The following is a 9,523-nucleotide window of genomic DNA, read 5'->3' as shown; positions in this document are numbered from 1 at the left end:
GAGCCAAGGTCTTTTAAGTGCATGCACAATGTGACAGAGAGGCTGGAGTACGTCTCTGATGTGGGCAAGTCAGGAAGGAACCCAGAGCTGCTTTGGGGGAAGTCAAGGCTTTGAGGTTCTGTTCAATCATGTCAGATATGGTTAATCTCATCCCCTGCTTTCCCAATATCTATGACATAAATGCCTGACGACTGGTAGGCACAGGATGCAGCCATCTTCAGATGCTGTGTGGGGATCTGAACCCTGGTCCTCCAGGTTCAACACTCACACCAAGTACACTACACAGGATGTCAGCCTCTTGTGCCATGCTAGCAAGAGCCCAGACAGACTAAGCTTTTGCTTCTTGCACTTCATCCTGGTAAAGGTAAAGATAAAGGACCCCTGACAGTTAGGTCCAGTTACAGATGACTCTGGGGTTGCGGCGCTCATCTCGCTTTACTGGCCGAGGGACAGCTTCTGGGTCATGTAGCCAGCATGACTAAGCCGCTTCTGGCGAACCAGAGCAGTGCACGGAAACACCGTTTACCTTCCCGCCGGAGTGGTACCTATTTATCTACTTGCTTTTGAACTGCTAGGTTGACAGGAGCAGGGAGCGAGCAACAGGAGCTCACCCCATTGTGGGGATTTGAACTGCTGACCTTCTGATTGGCAAGCCCTAGGCTCTGTGGTTTACACCACAGCGCCACCCGCGTCCCTCCAACACATATAGTAACATAATAAAACTTCAAACATTAAAAACTTCTTGATGCAGGGCTGCCTTCAGATGTCTTATAAAAGTGGGACTCTGAAGATGTCTGTGAACCAAATTACAGTCAGGTTGGGGTAGCGGAACATAATGTACCTCTAACATAGAAGATTATGCCACCATCTTTGTTTATTATTTTAAAGCCCCTTTTCTGAGAAAGCCCTTCCAAAACAGCTTGCAACATTTTTATAAAAAAATCCACAATGGGTGAACTATCACTAAACAAGCCAACAGAAAACACAACACAACAGAAGATTTGCAGGAGCATTTATGGCAGAACAACATTTGAGTTTTGGGTGGTGGTTGTGGGTGTCTCTGAACATGCTGAGTACGTTAATCCCACATAATTCATGATTTCCTTTTTCCACGAGCCTCTACAACTTCTTTCTGGAGTTACTTACTAGATGCTGAAAGAGCCCATTGGGCCATGAGAACTTTTCGTTGTTGTTGTTATTAAGGGATAGTTTGCTAATACTGGGAAAGTTGAAATGCTTCAGGATTTCTAAATGATTTAATCATTCAAAGAGTTCTATTTCGCATTTCAGGAATCCCCTTTAAGCTTCTGGCAGGTTACAGAAAAAGGAGAAATCGGATGATAGGAGACTCCACCTGTCTCTGAGAAAGTCTCCTTTTGTGGTTGTGAAGTTTCACAATCATCTAAGATAACAGAAAAGGCTGAGGTCAGACAAGAAGAGCTACACATACTTCCATATCCATACCCTCCAACATTTCTCTGATGACAATAGGGACGTCCCATTCCATAATGATAATTTTACTATTTATACCCCACACATCTTACTGGGTTGCCCCAGCCACTCTGGGAAGCTTCCAACATATATAAAAACATAATAAAACATTAAACATTTAAAAACTTCCCTGTACAGGATTGCCTTCAGACATCTTGTGGGTCAGAGAACTCCATACCCTCCAATATTTCTGCATTGAAAATAGGGACATCCTAAGGAAAAGTAGGGCATTCTGAAATCAAATCAGAAACTTCTCTAAATCAGGAATGTTCCTGGAAAATAGGGACACTTGGAGGGTCTGCATATCACATCGTTTCCACCTATCCTCATACCCCTAAACAGCAAAGTGGATTGTTTCCTCAAAATCTGTTTCCTTTCTTCACTTCACTTTCTACCACTGAATGATGAAACAATTTGCCAGCTCATTGCTTTCTTGCAATCTCTAAAGTCTGGTTCTCATCCACAGGTCCCACAACTGGTTACCCCTGCAAAGTTTTCCATTTAAAATCCAACATTGGGGGGGGGGGGGGCGATGACGACTGTTGTGTGGCCAAAATGACTACTACTAAGACCTTAACAAACAAGCTCAAACTTTCCAGTTGTGTTTGGCTTGGCTTGGCTTGCTCTTTGCATTTTCAATTCATAGCAATGAAAGGCTTTTTTAGAATTTTTAGCGGAAGCTTTCTGCTCTCAGTTCTCCATCTGCCCTCCCCTCTTGACCTCTTGCAACAGAAATTTCTCCAGTGTTTTTGAAATTTACCACTATGACCATGCTTTGCATTTATTATAGCTTTAATGTAATTTGTGATTAAAAACAAGGATTAAAAAATTGGAGCAGACTTTGCAAGAGGATCCCTCCCCCTTTAATCACTTTACAAATTTGTAGTTGGAGAGCAGTTGTTCAAGGGATGTATAACGTGTTTCCGTCTTGTACATCCAACTTACATTCATATAAAGGTCTGCAGTGTGGGCCTGCAGATGTATGAAAAGCAAAGCATCAGCCTCGTAAGCTTCTCTTCTGGAAAGGCCTTTTAAAAATCCCATTAGCTTAATTGTGTGCGTCAGTGTTGTCACTGAACAGAGAGCTCAAACAGCATGGGAATGGGATTAGGATTTAGCTGTCAACCATCCACCCATACCCTCCATTCCCTAGCATAAAAAATAAATACACTCTTTTGCACTTATAGCATGGATATTTTCACACCAAGGATCCTTGCCCCTGACTATTACATATTGCAAAAGATTCAACTCAACCCAAAGGCAGTAGCCTTTCCCGGGCATACATAAAAGCCATTTGGGGGGTTTGTCCTTTTTATCAAAGCCATGTTGGAAAATCCACAAATGTCCAACGCCAGCAGTTCAAAGCGAATCTTGCCAGCTGCAGCCGCCAAAAAAGTAGGTTGTACATAATAGGGCGTTTCTGCTTGGTGTGGTTTTTCTAAAGGAGGAGGCCACTTAAAAACAAGCATTTTATTAAATCCTGGGCTAAACGTAAGAGCTTACAATGTTTGGATTCCTGCGGGGCCTTGTTCTAGGCCAGCCCTTCTGAATGTCTGTGTTACATGCAATTTAAAGAAAAAGAAATTGTACCCAGCCACAACTCAGAGAGCCAAGTTACAGGTTATGTCAATTATGTACTTGCTCCCTAAGGTCCACACCCTGCCTAGTTGCCAAGACAGGGGCCTCAGTCTGGATGATGATGATGATAATTATATGCCACCTATCTAACTGCCCCGGCTACTCTGGGTGGCTTCTAAGGAGGATCAGGACCTTATCAAAGAGGGTAGGGTAGGAGGATTTAATCCTTTGTCCCCTGATGTGCCCTACACACTGCAATCTTCAAAAGGAAAAGGCTCCTGTTGTTAATTTTATATATATATTATGACTGTGGCAGTACTTTGTAAATCCTCTAAAATGACTTTCATTGTAAATGTGCTGATTAGCTTTGTTGTTGTTTTGCTTTGTGTTATGTAGATTGGAATCTGTTTACTAGGGACGCGGGTGGCGCTGTGGGTTAAACCACAGGGCTTAGGACTTGCCGATCAGAAGGTTGGCGGTTCGAATCCCTGCGATGGGGTGAGCTCCCGTTGCTCGGTCCCTGCTCCTGCCAACCTAGCAGTTCGAAAGCACGTCAAAGTGCAAGTAGATAAATAGGTACCGCTCCGGCGGGAAGGTAAACGCCGTTTCCGTGCGCTGCTCTGGTTCGCCAGAAGTGGCTTAGTCCTGCTGGCCACATGACCTAGAAGCTGTATGCCGGCTCCCTCGGCCAATAAAGCGAGATGAGTGCCGCAACCCCAGAGTCGTCCACGACTGGACCTAATGGTCAGGGGTCCCTTTACCTTTAATCGGTTTACTGATGATTTGTAATCATTATACTGATGATTTGTTAATTATTCTATGTGATCTATTCTGCTATTTTTATTTTTTGTTTGTAAGCAGCTATGCGGTTCATGTGAATGAAAAGCGGCAAAGAAATACCTATAATAAATCAATTAAATCAAATCAGGCATCATAGGCAAGTTGGCCTCTTGGTGATAGAACCATGGAAGGCCACTTTGCTTATAACAAACCCAAAGAAAGAAGCAGCATTGCAGGCAGGAACTGGAAAGTCAAGGAAGAAGGGTGAGATAAGGAAGCAAATCGGCAGGGAGCTCAGGAAGGGTCATTGTAAAGGAAGACAGGCCTGAGAAACAGCAACATAAATGAAGGATATGTGCAAGAGGAAAAGAGGGGACAGTGAAAAGTTTGTGCACAGGTAGGATAGTGTTGTTCATGGTCACCAATTCACCACCAGTATTCAGATGACCTGCTTGCTGTTGCACAGATTAGGCGACAAGCGTAGCAAGGTAACAACACTGGTTGACTGGATGGGTTGCTACGGGTCTTCAAAGCTCCCCAAGATGAATCTTCTTTATCTAGTTCGTTAGTTTTGGAAGCAAAAATTGCAACACAGTTGGGTTTTTTAATGAAAGCATAGCCCACAAAGGTTAATTGGTCAGAAGCTCATTTCTGTCAGGGTTTTTTTTTTGTTTTTTTTTTTTGCAGATGCAAATCCAAACCCCAACTATCTTCTTTCTCTGCAAACTCTCATTTGTGCAATACCTGGCCGACACACTGCAGAGAACACTGTGACTTTGTGGAAATTAAATATTCACCTCAGATCAATCAATGTTTTCTGTTATGTTTATCCATGATGTTTGGGTAATGAAGTAATATCTGCTCAGCTGTCTGAAACTACTTGAAAGCAAGGCTGCATTTCTCAAAATATGTTTCCACAAGGTGTGGGAAACTAAACAGATTCAGACCATTGGCAGCGAGAAAGGATCAAGTGGGATTATGATAAAAATTATAAAAATGTAATATGGGGAAGTTAATGATTGCTAGGCTATGGCAGGATGTTAGGAATGTTCAAAGACCCTGATTTTAGTGAGGGTCATCATTAATTCGTACAGCACAAATCTGTATGTGTGAATCTCTGCCAAAAGTGCCCAAAAAAACCCACTTGTGCACCTTGACATTAGATGGGAACACAATTTGTGGCTGGTGCTGGTGACTTATTATCAACCTGCTATGAAAAATGATGAAAAATTATAATTCAATATGAAAAAAAATTGTAGAAGGGAATTTGTGCCACAGCGATTCAAATATCTTGGCATGAGGTTATAATTCTAAAACAGAATTAGCTCTCCAAAGGCAAGTAGACATCATGTACCTTCCCCATTACCCAGTTCATTGGATGGTTAATTATAATAACCTAAGGTTACCAGTATAGTAAAAGCCATGGTTTTCCCAGTAGTGGGAAATGTATGGAAATGTATGGAAGTGAGAGCTGGACCATAAAGAAGGCTGATCGCCGAAGAATTGATGCTTTTGAATTATGGTGCTGGAGGAGACTCTTGAGAGTCCCATGGACTGCAAGAAGACCAAACATATCCATTCTGAAGGAAATCAGCCCTGAGTGCTCACTGGAAGGACAGATCGTGAAGCTCAGGCTCCAATACTTTGGCCACCTCATGAGAAGAGAAGACTCTCTGGAAAAGACCCTGAAGTTGGGAAAGATGGAGGGCACAAGAAGAAGGGGACGACAGAGGACAAGATGGTTAGACAGCGTTCTCGAAGCTACCAGCATGAGTTTGACCAAACTGCGGGAGGCAGTGGAAGACAGGAGTGCCGGGTGTGCTCTGGTCCATGGGGTCACAAAGAGTCGGACACGACTAAACGACAACAACAAAGGTTACCAGATTTTTATCAATGAATCCAGGGACAATTTTCAACTTCAGTAGGAATGATAGGATTTTGGCAGGGGACTCATTTGTAAATCCAGGGACTGCCCCTGGGAAACGGGGACGTCTGGTAACCTTATAATTACCTATGTGCTAGCAAGACTATAGATCACGACACAAAGTAGATCATGACTCAAATAAGCATCTGCTTCCAGGTAGATACTTATTGTGGAATGGGGGGTTCTCACGCAAGGAAGTTTTTCAGAGGGTCTACATGAGTGGCATCAAAATGCCAGCCTGTATTTGCCCTCACCCCATGAAATATGGAATTACTTATTCTGGGGGAAATCCAATAAATTAGCAAAAACAACAACCCACCCCTGTTGACAATGAACCATCTGTAATATCTGAATTATTATTATTATTATTATTATTATTATTATTATTATTATTATTATTATCATCATCATCATCATTTGTTAAATTTGTATTCAATCTGAAGATCACAGGGCAGTTCACAACATGAAACTAGAAAACGAGAACACAGGATACACGATAAAACAAAAACAGAAACAAACCAACTATCTCCCTCTTCCCACAAACACATTTAAAAGGACGTAGGATGTTAATCAGCCCAAGGCCTGGTTGAAGAGGAGCTTTTTTCCCCCTGCGCTGAAAGATGTGTAATGAAGGTGCCAGATAAGCTTCCCTGGGGACAGCATTCCACTCCACAGAAAAAGCCCCTTCTCATGTTGCCACCCTCCCGGCCTCTGGTCGAGGAGGCAGACAAAGAAGGGCCTCAGGTGGCGATCGCAGGGACTGGGTCGGATCATATTACCTGTTTATGACAATAAGCGTATCTGGAAGCACTTGGAGTTCACTCCCGGATTAAATTCATTACCATGGTCCGGTTTTGGGAGACCCTTAGTGCCCCCTGCCCCCATGCCTTTCCTCCTTGCTCATTCAGTGGCTCCCTGCCAGGGTGCCCAGCGGGAGAGGCCAAGCGGGAGAGGCTTCCGGTCTGCCCTTCTACTTGCTCAGGTGCAAGCCCATGCAGCCAGGTACACTTCCTCTGAGCCTCGAAGGGCTAAGCTGGCTGCGGGGTGTGTGTGGGTGCTTTTTCGTTTGAGTTTATAACTTTATTCTAACAAGACTGCTGCCCTGAGCCTCAAGCAAGCTCTCTGGGCAGTGTAATGCTTGGTCCTGGTCCTGCTGTGCTACCCAAAAGGAGTGTCTGGAATGCCTCCAGTTGCCTGAATGCTCTCCAGTGCCCTGGAGAGGACCAGTCTAGGCCCACTTTCCAACTCTGGGAGAGAGGAGAGGCAGCAGCCACCGTCCCTTGCATCTCTTGGTGGTGCAGAAATTGGCACTGGGTGCACTAGGCCCTGTTGCCTCTGCCTCGCCACCCAGAGGGAGAAGAGAACAGAGGCAGCGGCTGTTCTTTGCAACTGCCTCTCCCATTTGCTTGTCTGAATAGGAGACCAAGGAGCAGCGGACTATGGGGAGCAGCTGCCATCATTTTTGCCCTCTCTCTGGGCAGCGCAGTGATCGGGGTTTGGCTTTAATTATTATTATTATTATAAATTTTATTTATACCCCACCCTCCCTGGCCAGAGCCAGGCTCAGGGCGGCTAACACTAGTAAACTTACAGTAAAAACATAATAGGAAAAAACCCCACCAATTTAAAATACAGGTTTAACAGGCCCAATCTTCCTCTCCTTACCACCTCGAAGGGTAGAGTGGAGACAGCTGCTTTTTGCAGTTATGGACACTGGGGCCCAAGAAGAAGAAGAAGAAGAAGAAGAAGAAGAAGAAGAAGAAGAAGAAGAAGAAGAAGAAGAGTTTGGATTTGATATCCCACTTTATCACTCCCCTAAGGAGTCTCAAAGCAGCTAACAATCTTTCTCTTCCTCTCTCACAACAAACACTCTGTGACGTGAGTGAGGCTGAGAGACTTCAGAGAAGTGTGACTAGCCCAAGGTCACCCAGCAGCTGCATGTGGAAGAGTGGGGAAGCGAACCCAGTTCACCAGATTACGAGTCTATCGCTCTTAACCAGTACACCACACTGGCTCTCTCCCAAGCGATGGCCAACCACAGGACCACAGGAAGCTGCCTTGCACTTGGTCCACCCATCTCTGTATTGCCAAACACTGACTAGAAGTGGCTCTCCAGAGCTTAAGGAAGGGGAAGCTGGGGATGTAGACTGGGACCTTGCACATTCAAGGCAGGCGCTCTCCTCATGGAGCAATGACTCTTCCCCATCATAAAGGTAAAGGGACCCCTGACCGTTAGGTCCAGTCGTGGCTGACTCTGGGGTTGCGGCGCTCATCTCACTGTACTGGCCGAGGGAGCCGGCGTACAGCTTCTAGGTCATGTGGCCAGCATGACTAAGCCACTTCTGGCGAACCAGAGCAGTGCACGGAAACGCCGTTTACCTTCCTGCCGGAGCGGTACCTATTTATCTACTTGCACTTTGTGCTTTTGAACTGCTAGGTTGGCAGGAGCAGGGACCGAGCAACGGGAGCTCACCCCATCGCGGGGATTCGAACCGCCAACCTTCTGATTGGCAAGCCCTAGGCTCTGTGGTTTAGACCACAGCGCCACTCGCATTCCCCATCATAGAATCATATCACTGTAGAGTTGGATGGGATCCCAAGGGTCGTCTAGCCCAACTCCCTGCAATGCAGGAATCACAGCTTCTTCACCCAAATGAAAAATGCTAAGAGGAACTTTTTGCTTCCGGAGGCAATAATAATAAATTTTTCTTTATACCCCGCCCTCACCAGCCAAGACCAGGCTCAGGGCAGCTAACAACCAATAATAAAAACAATCATAGCCGCTTCTTGCCACTGTCGTGCGGGGGAACCTAAGGCACAGCCACCTCGGGTCGCCTGCTGGCTCTCTCCCTCCAGGTGGGTCCAGTTCCCTTTGCTAACCTGCTTTGGGGGCTGCGGGCGGGGAAGAGGGGGGGCTGCTTCCAGAGGCCCCTCAAAAACCTCCCCGGGGCTTCTCCCGCCTGACAGTGGCGGCGGCTGCTCCTCCGTGACGCCCAGTTAGGGGGCAGCGCCCCCGGGGCGCCCTCCGCGGCCATCCAAGTGATGCCAACCTGGGAGCGGGCTCCGCTGCTCGCCGCAGCTGACGCACGAATGTGGCCCGCACTACTATCAGGGAATCCCTTCTCGGATTGGATGGGATTCCACGGGATGAGCGGCGATTGGGCCTCGCCCGCTGCCCACAAAGGGCCGCACCATTGCTGACCACGATATTTGCACAGGTCGCCTTGGACCACAGGACCATCCTTGGACCTTTCTCCTGCTTTTTCAAACCACCCTGCAAATAGGGGGTCGCCCGGCGACCAGATTTTCTCTGTTGTTGCTGTTGTTATTATTATTATTAAGTGGGAGTTTCTTATTTTAAAAGCGTGCGGCCATTGCAATGCGCCCCCCACCCCCCGTCTCCAGAAGTGGTTCGGCCTCATTACGCCCCCCCCCCCCCCGCGATTCTCTGCCAGCCGCTTCATTCCGCTTCCACGCGCCTCGGATAGAAGGTGACGCGCGCCGCTACCTTCTGCCGCCTCCCTCACCATTTATGGGGAAAAGCAGCAGGAGGAGACCGGAGGCGCCCAAAATAAAACTGTAACGGCATTCAGCACTCCGCCTCCCCGGTGGGATCCCGGGAGCACGGGCGGCCGGGCAAAGGACGAGGGAGAAAGTCTGCCTTTCCGCCCCGGCTGACAGCGGGTTCAAAGCGCAGTCGCCGCTCCGGCTTTCTCTGCCCCCCGCCAGCCTAGTTGGCTCCACCCTCCC

The 9,523-nt window shown here is 46.8% G+C and overlaps 1 long non-coding RNA gene across 2 annotated transcripts; it reads right to left on the bottom strand.

Moving 5' to 3' along the window:
- Positions 1-997: 997 nt before the first annotated feature.
- Positions 998-9,477, bottom strand: LOC144327335 (uncharacterized). Of its 2 annotated transcripts, none has more exons than XR_013392421.1 (2): positions 9,301-9,477; positions 998-1,402 (listed from the first exon to the last, which is right to left on the bottom strand). It is a non-coding gene; the product is annotated as an uncharacterized LOC144327335 (long non-coding RNA). The 2 variants fall into 2 exon arrangements; XR_013392420.1 differs by lacking the exon at positions 9,301-9,477 and adding an exon at positions 8,654-9,153.
- Positions 9,478-9,523: the final 46 nt, after the last annotated feature.

The sequence above is a fragment of the Podarcis muralis genome, chromosome 3, assembly GCF_964188315.1.
Source record: "Podarcis muralis chromosome 3, rPodMur119.hap1.1, whole genome shotgun sequence".
NCBI lineage: Eukaryota > Metazoa > Chordata > Lepidosauria > Squamata > Lacertidae > Podarcis > Podarcis muralis.
This window is presented reverse-complemented; position numbering and strand designations above follow the sequence as displayed.